The sequence below is a fragment of the Amblyomma maculatum genome, chromosome 3, assembly GCF_055883805.1.
Source record: "Amblyomma maculatum isolate TAMU_Amacu chromosome 3, ASM5588380v1, whole genome shotgun sequence".
NCBI classification, from domain to species: Eukaryota; Metazoa; Arthropoda; class Arachnida; order Ixodida; family Ixodidae; genus Amblyomma; species Amblyomma maculatum.
Genome location: NC_139346.1, coordinates 69,459,663 through 69,473,310, shown reverse-complemented (window position 1 = coordinate 69,473,310; position 13,648 = coordinate 69,459,663). Strand labels below are relative to the sequence as shown.

The window sequence follows — 13,648 nt, the reverse complement described above, 5'->3', positions numbered from 1 at the left end:
TCTAGGAAAGCCAACCTGAATTTGAAGGTTGATGTGTTTGAGGACATTGCGTTGGGTTACTGCGTCACAGTAGTTCGTGCAGTTGCAGAATGCAGGAGAAATTTATCATTGATGTGCCTTTTGCACATAAGATGGCATGCTGACAGGTAACAAACGCGTTGTGGACAAATACCTTATTTCAGAAATAATAACAATAGGCAGTATGTGCATTGTTATCTAATACTTACCGAATGGCGTTGAAGAAAATACAGCGAATTAAAATTAGTAATGAAACTGTAACAATCAAACTATTGGTAATGTTTCCTGTCTTTCCCTACAAGGCTATGTGTAACCGCTGATTCGCATTATTCGTTCAAGTGAGCGTCGTGAATAATTCAGAAACCAAACTGCTAACGGCAATTGGAAAGCAAACACGCGGATTTTTGAACTCCAGCCACGTCTTTCACATGAGCATTCTGTGATAACACTTTTCATACAAAAGGACAGACGTTATCGTTCTCATTCTTAGGAAAAGTAGATCTACCAGCGCGGCGAGTCTCAGGAAGAACGCGAAGCTAACTTTCCGACACTTCAGGTATAGTTCTTACCACATGCGTACATGCTAAATACAAACCGTGCGCTGAGGGCAGTTGCAGTTCAAGCCATTGAGGCCGTTGTAATTGCGGTGAAGAGGCCTCCGGGAATGGAGGGAGGCATATAGTGCGGCAATTCTATCTCCTGGCCTTCGTTATCGTAATGCTTGCTGGCGTTTACGCGTTGGGGGACACAAGGCGGCGTTCACGGGCGCCCTAGCTTTGGCTGCACAGTGAACATATGACGCAAGCATTAATATAACTGCAAGAGAGCGGGCCGTGCAAAATGGTGGTCTGAAATTTGCACTCTCACAGTTGAACAGTTCTGCTAATGTCACGGTTCCCCTATCTACGTCGGAGACCTTTAACAGAGGATCATTTTAAAGTGCGGCAAGGTATACTTACCGGTCTTTTTCGCTTGCATATAACCTTGTTTCTCTGGGGCTCATTTGGTGCTTAAGCAAGTCACGTGCTTTGAACATTATGCACTATGTAGTATGACATGACATTGGTGAGACTCGCTTTTAAATTGGGGGAATGGCTCCTACAAGTCTTCTTAAATAATGTTATGCCATATGCACAACGAAATTTCTCGGTGCTTGTGTTCTCGGCAACGATATGGACTGCTATTTATTCATTCACGATTTTTTTTGTATTCAACAACACTCATCACGAATCACAAAAATGGGCTGCATGTTAACTGCAGACTGCATAATATACATCCTTTCGTCTTAGTTTTTAAGTTAAAATTTTCTATAGAACATTGCCACTTCTGGGGCAGTGATTTGCAACATTCTCTCACCGCAATGAGCCATGGCAACATGTCGGATCACTAAGACGTCTCGCATGACTGCGTAGTGGCAATCACGCGCATAATATTATAGATGGCGACAAGTTTTGACAGGAAAACATTTGCCACGGCAGGGCGCGAATCTGCAATCTTCTGATTCGGAATCAGACTCCTCATCTACAGCCACGCGGATGTTTTATTTTCGTAATTGCCGGCTGGAGAAATACTGCATAGCACGCTCGCACCCTTGGTACACATTGTTTAAACTGTTCCAGTTTTTGTTGTTTGTTTTTCTACTTTATCATAAATACAGTAGCCAGCAAATACAGTGACGTGCACACAAAAAGCAAAATTACTTCAATGCTGCCAATTTGTGAAACAGGCTCAGCCATTCAGGCCTTTTGGGCTCAGCTCTGAGAACGTCTCACACGCATATCACGCTGTCAATTAAGTTTCACCCGTACAGCGACATTTTCTTCGGCTTGATTCGCCTGCATCCTGATTTTTGGCACGTACATAGGGTGTCACTAGTAACGTGGTGTGACAAGTAAACCTTTTTTGAGAGTTCGCTGAAGGATTTTTAAGTGGAAAATAGAGCCTAACAGTAAAAAAATCTTGTTCTGTTTTTTTAGGGCTATTCTAATACTGTAGTTGGTTCACCAAAGTACAGATACCTTTCACATGAACCCATGTTTTTACTTAGATGGTGGATGTGTTTGTGTGAAGGTAAAGAAAGATACCTTTGGGGGGGGGGGGGTTTACTTGAATCTTTATTCACCCTTTAATGGACATCTCCTGAGGCATCGCTGTAAGCCAATCAGTACCGAGGAACAAGCAGCTGTATACCAATAAGGTCACTAATATTTTATTCAGTTTCACATTGCTAAAATACTTCTGTAAGAAACGAACCTAAGTATGCTGAATGGTATTACTTCTTGCGACAAATTCCCTTTCCAGGCTCCAGGCACAAATTTGCTGCAAAATACAACGAACTCTTGCATGGCATATTTAGGCGCAGTAGTATGGCTGCGCGCAAGTACAAAACATTCTGATCGCACAAAAATATCGATTGATAGAACAAAAACTTGGAGGACGCTTAAGCTTCGCCTTCGAGAGTGGAACGCGATAGCGTTATTGCACCTCGTTCGCACCGCCCACTCATTCGCTCGGTATGCTCTTGAGTCACACAAAGACATAGTTTTCATACTGAACACGTCTAAGTGCACTGTACAACTTTTTTCTAATTATTTGTTCAAACAAGTGCTTCTCACAATCTACATTATCGCAACGGTGAGCGCCGAGCAAGGCAGCGTTCGGCGCGGCAACGAAACGTGCGCCTGATCAAGCGGAACGAACCAAAGAACTCGGTGTCTCGGAGGGAGAAAGCCGGGCAGCGACGCGCCATGAAGGCGGACGCGATCATGGGGCTGACGCCTTGATGGGACCGTCGTCTATCTCGCTTGGGAGCACCACGCAGAAGCGATTTCTCGGAAGCAGCTCGTCACACATCGGAGGGGACGCTTTCCCAGCAGAAGCGCTACGGCGCAGCGATGACGTCAGAGGCGTCCGGCATCAGACGCTGCACCTAGCATTCGCGCTGTGAGTGGAAAGAGGAGCCGCGTCGCCTAAACACCACTGTTCGAGTGACGCACGCTGGATGTTGGAAGGGGAGAGAGCGAGAAAACTTATTAAACGCAAGGGTATTGGGGCATCCTCGCACCGGTACCCGCGCGGCCCGAAGGGGAGAAGCGGATGAGCGAAGATAGTGATCTAAAGAAAGGAAATACGCTTGATTCTACAACCCGTGAGGGTGCACGGCGAAACGTCAGGGGCGAGTGGCGCGCCACGTGTCGGGGCAGCGCCGCACTTTGCGAGGAGGGGTTCTTCTGTGTTTGCCGCAAGAGGGCTCTGCATGTGCGCAGAGCGCAGGAGAAATGTAGCGGAAACGTACTTCGCTGCTCGTGTAACTGCGACTTCTGTAAGTAACATGCTCATAATTACCGATATACACCGCAGTATAACGCTCTACGGCACGTCTCTAAGGCAACACCGTATTCACTAGAAGCGCTTTCGTACCGCTTTCAAGCATCGAACTCGTGGCTAATGGTAGCGTCTCCGTCTCACACTCCGGAGACCCTTGTTCGATTGCCACCCAGCCCATCTTGGAAGTTGCTTTTTATTTATGAAGTGCATGCCTGGATTTATCGCTCACGGCCAACGCCGCCGACGACACCGGCTTTTCTGTGACACGAGCTCCTTAACGCTACCGCGTTAAAAAGTGACATAGACCGAGATCTGCGCTGCTGAGAGACCGGTAAAAGGTTTCTGCAACTACACCTTTCCTAGCTTGGAAATCTGAATGAAAACAGCTAACTGCGGTGAATGTGGTTCACATTAAAACGCGACATGAACAATACTTCTAATATATACCACACTTTGGATATGAAAATAAAACGTTGTAAACTATCGCACGCGTAAACACTGAAAGGTCCTTGCCACTTTTACAATCTCTCCGAGAAGCCTGTGTTTGTTGTTCCCACGTTAGTTTGTTTTCGCGGTAATAACCAAGCGGCACGCCTAGGTCTATAGTAGAAAATAGTTCTTCCCATTACATGGGTAAAATACCTCGGCGCGCTATAACTTATTCCGAGTCAACCTCGCGCGCATTTCCCCAATTTGTTACATTTGCCTTTTTCATGCAGTGCTTCATCACGGTGTGTACTAACTCTTTAGTGCTAATATAACCTTAGTACAAAGCACATATATCATCTTATTGAGAAAACATTTTCAGTTCGCAACATTTAAGTTAAAAATCTGATCATTTCTGAATAAGAAACTAGATAACAAATGGTTTTAGATAAATTGCAGAGCAAAGGCGACATCGGGCTGCCCTGGTTCACTGGTGATTTTACATAAATGCAGTCAATTACTGTACAGCAAGGATTAGTGTGGCATAACTAGTGTAGGCCAACTTTAGTCCATTAACAATTATACGTGTGTGTATAACCAGTGTAACCCAAATTTATTCCTTCAATAATTATATGTGTAGCATAGCCAGTGTATGCGAATCTTAGTGTGTCAATAATTAGAGACCAAACGTTTGCAGATGTCACGACGGCGAAAATGATGTTCTGTGAGATGCGACCAATTGACTTTTCAAATTATAGCTGCGACAGCGCTACTCGGCTCGTGAAAACATCACAGCAATCTAGCACACACTTCTTCCAATGTGAATATTTGTGCGGCCTTTTATCCTGCAAGACTCTGAAATACTTCTTGCTGAATTTTAGCTTGTAAATTCAAATTATAATTTATAATTAGTATTGTGACTAGGCGTAGGCTCCCACTGAGATAAGTTTCGGTAGCATCATCAATTTTAGTACGAGAACCAAATGGGCAGTGGGAAAATATTGAGGTACCTTACTTTGTGAACGCGATAGCGTCAATGGCCCCGTGTTGATTGAAAGCCTGAGTCGGCGTTGTGGTTGTAACGCAAAATCAGAAGAAAGGAAAGAAACAAACGTTTTGCGGAAGCCCCTGGACTCGAAGTTCGTTCCTTCGCAGTGCGAGGCGAGCAGGCAACAGCTTCGCCAGTGAACTTTTTTCCTTATTGCTATATGTATATAATTACAAAATATACAGCACATATATATTTACAAGTTCACCAGGCCGTTTTTCAGCCCTAAGAATGGTGTTGTTTCATTTGTGTAAGCTTCCTAAACACCAATTCTGTTTCAGCACCACAGTATGCATCTTTCAACACATTATGGATTTTTACAATGCTCTCAACAAAGTATTCATGCACAGATGTCTTCCGGTATCACAATGGCGATAATCCGTAGCACTGCGCCATACAGAATGCAGTCCGAAAAAGTATATGGCATCGTATGGTAGAGCATGGTCGTGAACGGGCAAGAACCTAACATTATGCGTTGTAAGAGGGAGCGTCTCCTTAATGGTACGCTGTAACACATCCGAAAAAAGAAAGCGTTATCAGATTGTATGAAATATGTTCGATTGTTTATTTGTTACACAGGAAGCAGTTTGTCCCCCATGGTACAATAATTCCTTTTTGATATAACCAAGTTTTAGCAGGTAAGGTACCACTGTGTAGACGCAAGAATATCTTGGTTGCAGGCATGACCCACATCTTTCCCACCCTCTTCAACAGATCTTGACCATCTCTATGTACCGACAGATTTTACAAAGATTCGCCGCTGAACTACATTTCCTCTTAGAATAAAGGTGGAAATAAAGTGTGCATTCCTTTATGACAGTCAGCTAATATTTAGGCGTGTCATTGGAGAGGCAATAATTGCGGAAGTAATACTTGGCAAGCACCAAAAAATATTTCTGCTTTGCTAACCTGCGATGCGGCACTCACGGAAAAATTCCATCAATTATACGCCACTGCCGCAACAGATGGCGCGAGCCACGGCCTGATTCAAAGCATTTTACATCCGTCCACCGTCTTCAAAGCATTGGGGCTTAAGAAAGGCTTAGAAAAAACAGACTAAAAAATGAAGGCAGAAATAAATTTTTAACGTTGTAGCGTTAAAGGCCCCGTGACGCAGAAAGGTCGATGTCGTCGTCGGCGGCCGTCGTCTCGCGTCGTCCAGCATTGGCCGTGAGCGAGAAATCCCAGAAGCGTTAATAAATAAAAACGAATAGGAAAAATTGCCGACCTGAGGAATCGAACGTGGGCCACCGGGGTGCGAGACGAGCACGCTAACCACTCGGCCACGGCAGCTTTCTCTTTTTTGACATGGTATTTAATATACGGAAAGGGTTATGTACACAAACTTTTACAATTCACTCAGCCATTGCTGCGATGCACAACAGAAGACACAACTTTTTAAAAGGCGGGCAAAAATAAGCACCGTGTCACCAGCGGAAACCCATCAGGTTGAAAGTCATTTTCATCATAAGTGTCCTTCAGTTGAAGCATCATTCTGCTAAAATGGAGTCTAGGTGGAAAAACAGGTTCAGCGTTGCGATCCGACATGCGTGTCTTCCACAAGCTATGAAGTCCAATAAGGAAAAACATGTCATATGGTTCGTAATCAGATTGTGTGACAGCAAGATACCGCACATTGTACGAATTCCGAACAAAGTCTTTCTTTAGAGTTCTTTGCAGCACATCCCAAAAAAGAATTGCGTCCTTGCAATTAATGAAACAGTGCTCAATTGACGGCAGTTAACAGAAGATACAAGAATATTTTTCCTATGGAGCCATGTGTTAACAGGTAGAGCTTCGGTGTGTAATTTAAAAAAAAAATGTTTTCGTGCAAGGAGAAATCTGCATTTTGCGCACCCTTTTTAACACATCATGACCCTTAAAACCAAGTATAAAGTATAAATAACGATACAGTGGTGGCGGAAAAAGCATTGCTACCAAATCCTTGTATAGTATCTCGCGCGAAACAGAATATAAGTACTCATTCGAGAATCGTACTGTCAAAAACCTCACTGAAGCATAAACTTCCTGCATAAATCCTAGTAACTGCGGGCGGTCAGTAAAATCTGAAGAAACCACTAAGTTGGGAAGCAGATTCATGAAATTAACTTGTAGGAATGCTCTAATAAGCGGTTGTGAACAATCACGAAAAAAGAAGAAACGGGCAACTAACAGCCTTACATACAGATTGCACTAAGCCGAGCCCCCCTGCACAAAGAGGTTCGAATAGGTTATCACGTCGAATCAGTTCAAAATTGGGTGACCAAATAAACGTCGCAAATATTCGGTGAAAACGCTGGATGTCATGCCTAGCACAGTGGAGGACCTGAAGCACATAATAAAGTTTTGTCGCCAAAAACATGTTGCAGGCCTGAGCCCGACCGAATATTGAAAGCCGATAGGGCACAAGTGTATTAGCATAACGCTGGACTACTGGAACGCGCTCTTTCCAGTAATTTGAACTTGACTTAAATGCATGCAGTGGAACGCCTAGATATTTGGGGGCACGCATGACCATTCAACGCCTGCATATAGGGGTGGTGTTGAGCCCCACGAACCAAACCAAAGGCCGGAACTGTTGGAGTGATTCATCTGAGCACCAAAGACAACGCCAAATTCTTCTATGCTGGATATAATTTTTTTTTATGCTTGGTTTGTCAGTGCAGAAAAACGCAAGATCATCCGCATATGCAAGCACTTTAACCTCATTTCCAAAGAGAGGGAAGCCATGGATACTACTGCTATGTAAAACACTCTGACAAAGTGGCTCCAAGTAAAGAGCGAAAAGCAGCGGAGACATCGGACAGCCTTACTTCACAGAAGAGTTGATTGGTACGGGGCTTGCTAGGTGACCATTTACAATTAGGCGAGTCGAACAATTTCTATAGCAAAGTGGCACCCCCTTCAGTACAACAGAACCAACGTTCGCTCGTTCCAGAAGAGAAAACAGGAAAGAATGACGAACTCGATCAAATGCTTTTGCGAGGTCGACCTGAAGTAAAGCAACCTGATCATGAGAGCAGGAGCACGATTCGAGGATTGTGCGCGCAATATGTACATTACTTTGTATGGCTCGGCCCCTCAGCCGCACGTCTGGTGAGGGCCAATGTGAACCGACATTGCAAACTGTAGGCGATTTGATAAAATTTTGGTGAAAATCTTGTAATCCACATTTGCCAGTGTGATTGGTCTATAGCCTTCCACTGCACGTAATGTTTCTTCATCAGTACTCTTTGGAATTAGGACTCAGTGGCACTTTGTAAAAGTCTCGGGAAAGGCTTCTAGATCAAAACTTATCACGAAGACATTTAGCCGGATAGGAGCAAGAACAGTTTTAAAAGCTTTGTAAAATTCAGAGGAAATGCCATCAGGACCAGGCGTTCTTAATAGAGGTAATTGATCAATTGCCACTTCTACCTCTTGCTGCGTGAAAGAGCTACTAATTACAGAACTATCATATTCTGATAAAGGGGTCACCAGGGATATGAAACGCGAGATAATATCAGAATTTCTTACAGGAGGAGTGGCACTAAACAACATTGAGTGATAATCCACGAATGCGGATGTAACCTCCTTCGTACTCGTAACCAATGTGCCATTACGCATTAATCCCGGAATCAGCTTTGCAGTCGCATGATGACGTTCATCAAGCAAAGCTTGCCGCATCGGCCGTTTGCAGTGCAGAGCACGCTTGACACCAGATCGAATAAGGCACCCCTGTATCGTTGTATCGTTCCGCATCAAGCCTTTTTGACACTAGCAATTTCGTCCGTATATGATCCAGGGGATTCACATTCTAGCTTATACAGGTCACACAGTTTTCTGTTAAGTGTCTCCTCCTGATGTTTCCTGTAGAAACGTTTATATTGAAGCAAGTTTAATTGCTATCGCACGTACTTCCTGCTTGAACATTTCCCAAGCGGAGAACAATGGTATATTTCTGGAAAAACCATGATTGGAGCTGTGAGCGTACACTAATGATAAATTCTTAGTCATTTACCAGCGATGAGTTTAACTTCCAAATTTCCTACTGCGGCCTAAACTTTGAATGGTCATTGCCATCGAGCCGGGCTACTACCATGCTATGACCGGGAAACGAAACCGGTATAGTTTCACAAACACGCCAGCGAGAAAATAATGTACAAGATGCATAGATCCGGTCTAGATGAGCATGAGAATGCCCCTGAATGTGGGTAAATGATCTAAAAGCACGGCAGGACGCCCCTGTATCAACCAGTCCCGCATCTTCTGTAACACGGAACAAAAGTTCCCCACTCCTGTCACTGCGTGCGTCTGGACTAGAACAATCTATGGGGTTTCAAACATAGTTGAAGTCGCCCATTAGCACAAGATGTCGGTCACAGTCAAGCTGGCTATGTGTTCAAAACAACTTATGCCCTGTGTCACAGTATTAAAAGCATAAACATTAATTATCCGCCATGGCTTCATAAAGAGTAGAAGATCGCAGCATATCAACCGACCCTCGGCGTTGATATTATAAGTTAGGCCAGAACAAGGCAGCGTCTTTCGCAGAAACAGAAAACAATCCTGCCGACAATCCCACAGCATGCGCAACAATGACATTAAAATCTGCCAAAAAGGGCTGTAGAGCCTTCTCGGTTTCCTCCTCTCTCTCTATCTTCGTCTCTTGGACTGCCACAATATCTAGACGCCTGCTGTGCAAAAGTCGGCGAAGTTTCATCTGTCTCTGGCGAGACCTAAGACCCCGTACATTGAGATTTGCAAGCACTATTTCTTCAGAGACCTCCATGATGACAGCACATAGTTTTGCCTACAATTCCATTTGCCTTTCGAAAGACGGCGAAGCTGCCTCCGAACCACCGCCAGGCCTCCTCGACCGCGAACGCCGGCACTTCCCTTTGTGCTTAGACGCTCGAGCGCGACGACGATGCTTGTTGCCAGCTTGATCGTCCTTCTCACTGGACTCGGAGGCACATGATGCACGGCATTTCAAGACTGGCTCGTCGGCAGCCGCGAGCCCGTCAGCCACAGGAACTGGGCCCTGGTCTGGATGTTGTTGCACAGCAAGGGCCACAGGGGTCACAATATCTGCGGTGGCACTCGCTAGGTGTTCGGGAACGAGTGGTGGATCGTCAGCGGTTGGCTCCTTGTCGAAAGCTTGACACGAGATCTCGTCCAAGGCCTGAGACGCTGAGTTGTTCCCATTACCCTCGGACGCATGAGCAGTATTTTGTTCCTCAGTATCCTGTGGAGTAGCATTTGAGGATTCGGCCACAACGCCGACAGGAAGGTTGCCAGACGCATCAATTATCTCAGACGCGTCCATTATGTGCTTCCGTAATGCTTCGTCAAGAGGCCAAACTCGGTGCCGAAGCTAGTCCGCGTATGTAACCACACACTCCTCCGCTGTGTGGCCGAAACGCCGGCAATCTTCGCAACGCGGTGTACGGCAGTGGCGACGAATGTGTCCTACATGGGTGCAGCGTAGGCAGAGAGGTGGTCGGCCAGGTATCAAAACGAGGCTCTGCACTCCACACACAGTGAGCGGATGTGGAACGTCACCAACACTAACACCTTCGGCAAGAGTCAAAGTCACATCTCGGCTGAGGGTGTTCATCTGTTCCATATCGGCAACTTTCCAGTTTTCCCTCAAAATCGAGGTGACTTTGCCATAAGCTTGTCGAGCTTCATGAATAAAGGAGTCGTCCAAGCGTTCAGGCAGCCAGAGAAGTTTCGCCTTTATCTCCTTTGGTTCTGGATCCACAACAACACAGCGACGGTTCTTAACCAATAAATCTCCACATGAGACTAGTTTTGCTGTAGAGTGCGCCGATTTACATGTGACCATCCAGACATGTCACATTTGAAATTGTCCGATAGAGCTTATTTCCTCCAAATCCACCGCGTCCCGAAGGGCGTCTCTGAAGTCTTGTGTACGGTAGGGGCGACCGGCGAGGTAAGCATGCAGAAAAACAGAGTCGACGACAAGCTTACCAGTTGGGAAACGGGGAAGCACAACACGGTAATCACTGCTGGCATTAACCTGAGCAGTACCTCGGCCAGAGGCTGATTGAACCCTTGTAGCGGAGAGCATCGTGAAACGTTACCACAAGGTACGGCGTCTTCGTCGTTCTCTCGGCCACGCCAGCTAGATCTTATGATGGTTTGTCCATTTCATGCCACGTCAGCTAGATGGTATGAAATGGACAAAGGCGTGTCTATTGATTGCGGTGGTGTGTCAGAAATGTCCCTTAGATAAGTGTATTGTGGCGTATAATAATAATGATGAGCATGTAAGTTACAGAATTGCAGAACACGCAGTTAAGCAGGTGGAAAATTGCTTTTCCGCTGTACTTCCTCTACGCTTGGCGTGCACGTAGCGCCATCATGCGTGTGGCGCATTGAATAAGATAGGCAAGACATGGCGTCCGAGATCTTCATCGCGCCGACGTTGCCGACGAACTACGACTGCAATTTGAGTCCCGCGCGTTTCGGCAAGGCAGCTGGCATCGCTTCTACGTCCCAGAATCACGTTTGAGAACAAGTAATTATCAAGCAGTCATGCTTTGGACAAGTTAACGAGTGTTGTATCTTGTGAACTACATCTTTGTGTCACTCAAAAGCGCGACAAGTAAATGAGTAGACGGTGTGAACGGGGCGGGATAACGCTATCGCATTCCATTCTTAAAGGCGAAACTTAAGCGTCCTCCAAGTTTTATTCACCCAACACAAAAATAAAAAACATCATCGCTTTTCACTATGGGTGGTAGCAAACACCTCGAATAAAAAAACATACTGTGGACAGATAAAGGAGTGGTGTGTCATAAAAAGTATGTCGTTGTAAGGCTGAAGAGCATGAGAAGGCGATGCGAACGAGTCTCGCAAACGAGCCCCGCTAACGCTATAGCGTTGAACTCCTAAGGCGACAATTAAGTGCCCTTCAATTTTTCACATCACGTGAATAAAACGGTGAGTAAAACAATCGCCACGTAGTTTTTGAAAGCATTATAAAACGGGCCGCACCCGAACCATCACGTCCATGTGATTTTCCTGAGCCTAAATCTTGAATGGGAACCTCTATTTCGCGTAGACTTACCAGTGCTTAGGGACGTATTTTAACCCCTTCCACCAATACCGGCATACGACAAAGGAATCATTTTCGAAACTTTCTTTAACTGGCCTTAGATTACCGAAGAGATCCTGATAACCTTCAGCGAATGCTCTCTTTACTGACCACTTGTTCTCGATAGCAGATCGGCTTGATCTCTTTGCGTTTCGAATAGCTCTTTCCATGACAAATATCTCGTCTTCTTGGCGTCTCTCCTAATCATAGCCTTTCCTATATTGCTGTTATCATTGCTTTACGATACTATATACTGTGTGAATGAACTGAGCCCTTGAGTGTTTCGCTGATACTCACTGCACCGCAAAGTTAGAGCACCAACAATTAACGTGACAATGTGGAGTGCTCTTCAAGCATTTGTGTAACTTACAAGCAAGAACAATCAGGAAGCACGGATACTTCATTCAGCCCACTGACGACGGACGCTACGACCTTCGCGGAAAAAAAAAAGTCCCGCCAGTGGAGTCGGCGACTCCATTGCAAGCGCCGGAGCGTGCGACCCTCGCCGCTACGAAGGCGGCTTCTTCTCGCCTAAATAACTATTTCTTAGCTGTTTATCGCGAAACTCGTGCGCACGAAAAGCTGCGGCACTGCCGAGAATACATGCTGACAATGAAGAGTTCTTGACCGCTTTTGAAAAGAATGCTGATAGGAAACCAAGCCCACTTGTAGGCGCGTTGGCTTGGAGACTGTGCCTCCCCTCCCATCCTTATTCACCTATTCTTCCACTTGTGAAGTTAAGGCCGCTAGTGCTTCTAGCCTTAAGCAGCAGGGGTATGTAATAAAGCAGACTTTGAGTTCTCTATATAAACACTTATGCACCAGCGAAAATATGTATGTTACTACATCGCCTTGCAGCAAATATAGCAAATTAACTAAGCATACATGTGCTTCATAATTAGGCTGCAGTGATTGTTAAGAGAGAACAGTACCGATGAATGAATGTTATGAGTCCGTTAGTGGACGGATTACTCACCTCACTCGCGGTGCCTCGTCCACTGAAAGGGTAGGCACCTCAGGCAGACACAAGGAGCCTATGTTCCCCCTCTCTTATTTTGCTACTGTCTACTGTTATCACTCTTGAATGTGCGCCTGTTTCCGATCGTGATATCTCTTATACATTACCCCAATTATCGTTTTTTTTTCTTGTTGTTAATAAGAAGGCTTGGGGGTATTTGTGTCAACTGATTGTTGTTGTTGGCCGGGTGCCGTCGCCTGCACACAGCTGCTAATGGAGCTGCGGGGTGAACTACCTACAGCACTCCTCGCAAAGCTGCGCTAGTAGGAATAGGAGGACAATATTTTTGAAACTGTTAAGATTGCCTTCCGTCCGCTGAGTGCTGCTGATGAAGCTGCGGGGTGAACTACCGGCCACACTCCTCCCAAAGCTGCGCGAGGAGGAATAGGAGAACAATGGTTTTGAAAATGTTAAAATGGTATTCCGTCCGCTGAGTGAATTGCAGTTTTCTCCCGGCTTATATATGTGTGATGCAGCGACCCTATGATGACCATAACCAACCAGAAATTCACCAAACGAGCTCGCCCGAGTAGGCTGTACCATGACTATGGGTTATATAATGAAGGTTCAGCAAAATGAATTTGGACGCAGGTATCAGTCCAGTTACGAGACAGCCCTCCTGTATAATTTAAAACAGCGCGCGCAGTCTTATCATGTGGTCTCACACCTGTAACGTACTCGTAACCCAAGCTGCTTGGAATATGGT

At 45.5% G+C, this 13,648-nt stretch overlaps 1 pseudogene; it reads right to left on the bottom strand.

Moving 5' to 3' along the window:
* Window positions 1–7,012: 7,012 nt before the first annotated feature.
* On the bottom strand, window positions 7,013–10,895 carry LOC146194935 (uncharacterized; annotated as a pseudogene).
* Window positions 10,896–13,648: the final 2,753 nt, after the last annotated feature.